The sequence below is a fragment of the Sinocyclocheilus anshuiensis genome, unplaced genomic scaffold (assembly GCF_001515605.1).
Source record: "Sinocyclocheilus anshuiensis isolate Anshui unplaced genomic scaffold, SAMN03320099.WGS_v1.1 scaffold2112, whole genome shotgun sequence".
NCBI lineage: Eukaryota > Metazoa > Chordata > Actinopteri > Cypriniformes > Cyprinidae > Sinocyclocheilus > Sinocyclocheilus anshuiensis.
The window spans coordinates 57,528-62,999 of record NW_015546167.1 but is presented as its reverse complement, the minus strand read 5'-3'; the positions used below and the strand labels follow the sequence as shown (position 1 = coordinate 62,999).

The following is a 5,472-nucleotide window of genomic DNA, read 5'->3' as shown; positions in this document are numbered from 1 at the left end:
TGAAATGGAACTCCTTATATTCAGGTGTGCAGAATTATTATGAGCCAAAAAAGAGATTTAACTCAGACTGAAAAGTAAAAAATTGTTAAATGCCCATAATAAGTACTTTATTTCTATAGCGCCTTTCTAAAGCAAGCGTCACAGTGCTTTACATCCAAGATAGAGAAAAACATACAACAATTGAAAAAAACTACTACTAACATACAAAAAAAAACCCATAGCAAACAAAAAAAAATGCAAGTTTAAACAAGTAAGATTTTAACTACTTTTTAAAAGTGTCCACAGAGTCCACATATCTGAGATTTAAGGGAAGAGCATTCCACAACTTTGGAGCAATTACCCCAAAGGCAGAGTCACCTTTTGTCTTTAGTCTTGAGTGAGGAACAACTAGTAGGATCTGTTTGGAGGATCTCAGATTCCTGCTAGAATTATAAGGTTGCAATAGCTCATTTATATAAACAGGAGCTTGGAATGCTGTAAAAACTAAGAAAAGTATTTTGAAATTGAACTAAATTTGACTGGGAGCCAATGTAACGTAATCAAAATTGGTGTTATATGAGATCTGTTTGGGGACTTAGTTAAAAGCTTAGCAGCAGCATTTTGAACCACTTGTAATCGTTTCAGGGATGCATTACTGAGACACGTAATAAAAAGACAATTACAATAATCAAGACAGGAGGAAATAAAAGCATGTATAATCATCTCCATCTCCACTATTGACACAGATGGCCTCACGTTTGCAATTTTTCTCAACTTATAAAAAAAATTTCGATCCAAATTTTTAACATGTTGATCGAGACTGATGGCTTGACCCATATGAACACATAGATTACGAAGGCAAGGTTTAACAGAATGTGATAAGGGGCCAAGACTTTCCATCACCTCCACAAGCTTCTGTTTTTTTTTTTCTTTCAGAATTTAACTGCAGGTAATTGTTTGCCAGACTTCTATAGTATTTATACAATTTAAAAGAAGAGATAATTTCATAATCTCATCGGGCTTAAAATAGATATAAAGTTGAATATCATCTGCATAGAAGTGATAGCATATACCTTGAAAAGTACTTATCAATTGCCCCAGAGGCAACAAATACAAAGCAAAAAGCAACGGAGCCAAAACAGAACCCTGGGGAACTCCACAGGAGAGAAATGCTGTTGAGGCGGTATAATTTTGAGCTCTAACTGAAAAAGATATATCTGCCAAGATCTATCTATCTACCATGATAAATATGCAAAATGATTTCTATGTATTATGTATGTTTTATGCTTTTTTATACTTTTATAATGTTTCATACAGTACGCTTTATATACTGTATATGCTTTTTATACTATATCTTTTATGAGTTACATATTATTTTTTGGAACTCTTTAAACTTGCATGCACACACACACATTTACTATACATATTTACACTAAAACTTTGATAATATTTTATAATATGTACATACTTATCGTATAATATATTATAAAACATTATATATGTAATTATATATAATATTATACTAAAAAGTTAATGTTTTATTGTATATTTTAGATTCTTTATACTTCTTTCTTTAAATTATTTCTTTATTTAATTTTTTTTATGCATCCTTGCTGGTGTAGCTCAGAATGGTGATCTTTGCATCTGCACTTGAAGGCCGTCGGTGATGTTGAGTGTGTTTGAGTTCAGTAGAGATGAGCTGTGGCCCCCAGCGGCGTACTGTCCTACCTGACACGTGTGTGTGTGTGTGTGTGTGTATGTGTGTGTGAGAGAGAGAGAGTGAGGGTTGAGGAACTGGAGGCTGTTTCTGGGTTCTGACCTCCTGCTGACGGTCTCACTGTTTTTCATTTCTGCAGAGCTGATGGCGATGGATGAGTCTGAGTCTCTGGCCTTCACAGCAGGCCTGCAGGGGCCTTTCTCTGTGTGTGTGTGTGTGTGTGTGTGTGTGAAATGGAACTCCTTATATTCAGGTGTGCAGAATTATTATGAGCCAAAAAAGAGATTTAACTCAGACTGAAAAGTAAAAAATTGTTAAATGCCCATAATAAGTACTTTATTTCTATAGCGCCTTTCTAAAGCAAGCGTCACAGTGCTTTACATCCAAGATAGAGAAAAACATACAACAATTGAAAAAAACTACTACTAACATACAAAAAAAAACCCATAGCAAACAAAAAAAAATGCAAGTTTAAACAAGTAAGATTTTAACTACTTTTTAAAAGTGTCCACAGAGTCCACATATCTGAGATTTAAGGGAAGAGCATTCCACAACTTTGGAGCAATTACCCCAAAGGCAGAGTCACCTTTTGTCTTTAGTCTTGAGTGAGGAACAACTAGTAGGATCTGTTTGGAGGATCTCAGATTCCTGCTAGAATTATAAGGTTGCAATAGCTCATTTATATAAACAGGAGCTTGGAATGCTGTAAAAACTAAGAAAAGTATTTTGAAATTGAACTAAATTTGACTGGGAGCCAATGTAACGTAATCAAAATTGGTGTTATATGAGATCTGTTTGGGGACTTAGTTAAACGCTTAGCAGCAGCATTTTGAACCACTTGTAATCGTTTCAGGGATGCATTACTGAGACACGTAATAAAAAGACAATTACAATAATCAAGACAGGAGGAAATAAAAGCATGTATAATCATCTCCATCTCCACTATTGACACAGATGGCCTCACGTTTGCAATTTTTCTCAACTTATAAAAAAAATTATTTTTAACATTTTTAACATGTTGATCGAGACTGATGGCTTGACCCATATGAACACATAGATTACGAAGGCCAGAATGTGAAGAATGTGATAAGGGGCCAAGACTTTCCATCACCTCCACAAGCTTCTGTTTTTTTTTTTCTTTCAGAATTTAACTGCAGGTAATTGTTTGCCAGACTTCTATAGTATTTATACAATTTAAAAGAAGAGATAATTTCATAATCTCATCGGGCTTAAAATAGATATAAAGTTGAATATCATCTGCATAGAAGTGATAGCATATACCTTGAAAAGTACTTATCAATTGCCCCAGAGGCAACAAATACAAAGCAAAAAGCAACGGAGCCAAAACAGAACCCTGGGGAACTCCACAGGAGAGAAATGCTGTTGAGGCGGCATAATTTGGAGCTCTAACTGAAAAAGATATATCTGCCAAGATCTATCTATCTACCATGATAAATATGCAAAATGATTTCTATGTATTATGTATGTTTTATGCTTTTTTATACTTTTATAATGTTTCATACAGTACGCTTTATATACTGTATATGCTTTTTATACTATATCTTTTATGAGTTACATATTATTTTTTGGAACTCTTTAAACTTGCATGCACACACACACATTTACTATACATATTTACACTAAAACTTTGATAATATTTTATAATATGTACATACTTATCGTATAATATATTATAAAACATCATATATGTAATTATATATAATTATATATAATATTATACTAAAAAGTTAATGTTTTATTGTATATTTTAGATTCTTTATACTTCTTTCTTTAAATTATTTCTTTATTTAATTTTTTTTATGCATCCTTGCTGGTGTAGCTCAGAATGGTGATCTTTGCATCTGCACTTGAAGGCCGTCGGTGATGTTGAGTGTGTTTGAGTTCAGTAGAGATGAGCTGTGGCCCCCAGCGGCGTACTGTCCTACCTGACACGTGTGTGTGTGTGTGTGTGTGTATGTGTGTGTGAGAGAGAGAGAGTGAGGGTTGAGGAACTGGAGGCTGTTTCTGGGTTCTGACCTCCTGCTGAAGGTCTCACTGTTTTTCATTTCTGCAGAGCTGATGGCGATGGATGAGTCTGAGTCTCTGGCCTTCACAGCAGGCCTGCAGGGGCCTTTGTGTGTGTGTGTGTGTGTGTGTGTGTGTGTGTGTGTCTGGTGTGCAGTTTAACTTTTGCATTTACTAGTGCTGCTGAAGCTTCATGAACTACGAGGGACTCAGAAAATAAAGTAGTTCAACTATACTTCCCAAACATAAACCATAAAACATTAGTATTTAAAAAAAAAAGACTTTAACGGTTCGTGAACTGCATTTTTATTATTGTATAATGTTCCTAAGGTGCACTCATAATATCATTAGGATTTCTACATCAAAAACATCAGAATTTAGGAATAAAAAGCCACTTTACCTTGATTTTAGCTCTCTGATTTGAACACTGTTTAAAGGGGCGTGTCTCCTTTAAGACTTCAATTCAAACACCCACTGCTGTGATTGGCTAACATATCTGGATATGAAATAAGCAAATATTTTGAAATCTTATATTATCTCGTGTTTTTACTATTGCACCTGACAAGATTGATATTAATTAATATTGATTAAATCAAAACAATATTAAAATGAATACAAAATATTATTAAAAACAAATATATACTCAGTATTATTACAACAATAACTAAACAATATTACATTACTAAAATGAAATGTTAACTAAAATTAAAATGCAAACATATAATGTAAAAATAACAAGTTTCAGTGATAAAATAAAACTGCATGTTAAAACTATTTAGATATATTTAAAAAACAAAACTAATGAAAATAACAAAAACACAGCAAAATAACTACAAAAACAATTACAAAAATAATAATATTTTTATATTAAAAACATAAAATTCTGATTTTCAAAAATTTAATTAAATATTTATATTTTGATAAAATATAATAAATATGAATGTATTAATATTTATTGGATTTTATTGTTTTTAAACCAAGATATGAACATGAACTCTAGTAGTATCTCTATACTGATACTACAATAACACTGATCAGTAGATGCCAATAAAGAAGCTTTCTTTCTAAGAGTGTAATCATGAAAAATTTTGAATACATCATCATATTTCAATCTACTCCCATTGCATATGAGGTTTCCCTTGAGAATATTAGATGTTGAGTGCACAAATGCAGTGATCTCTCCATCTTTCAGTAAAAGTCTGTTAGCAAAGCCTGATTTGCGCAGGATGACCTTCATCATCTTCTGATCTTCAGTTTTTCACTGAATGCTCACATATCCTGGTTCCCTCTGAATCATTACACATCATCTGTTTATCATCTTGTTCATTATTTGGTTTGGCCTAATGCCTAACACTCCTCTGTTTAGCTTCTTAATGACAGTTTGGGCCTGACAGCCATCAGTCGTGCTTTACGTGTTGAACAAATGTGTTTGATTGAGGGAACCAGTGCTTTTTCTCCTGTCTTTGTTCTCTCTTTGCTGAGCTTAATGGAAGTCCAGTGACAAAGTGAATTATTTTGTGGGAGGTATTCAGGCTTATCGTTTCTGCGCGTTATTGTGTTGTGAGCCGCACAAAGGCGTTTGTCTGAATGCAAAGCTTCTGTCTGATTGCATGTTTTTCCTCTCGAAGAGCTTTAATAAAAGCCATGCTGACCGTTTTTACTTCAAACTAGTGAATAAATCTGCCTGTGCACAAGACACAATGCAATCTCTGATAACCTTGAGAGCTGCTACAAAATTGAACATACTGCTA

At 33.5% G+C, this 5,472-nt stretch overlaps 1 protein-coding gene across 1 annotated transcript in view; it reads left to right on the top strand.

Moving 5' to 3' along the window:
* LOC107701376 (receptor-type tyrosine-protein phosphatase mu-like) overlaps positions 1 to 5,472 on the top strand; it is a gene marked incomplete at its 5' end in the record, with an annotated part of 59,192 nt that overhangs the window by 1,216 nt on the left and 52,504 nt on the right. The window lies entirely within an intron of this gene.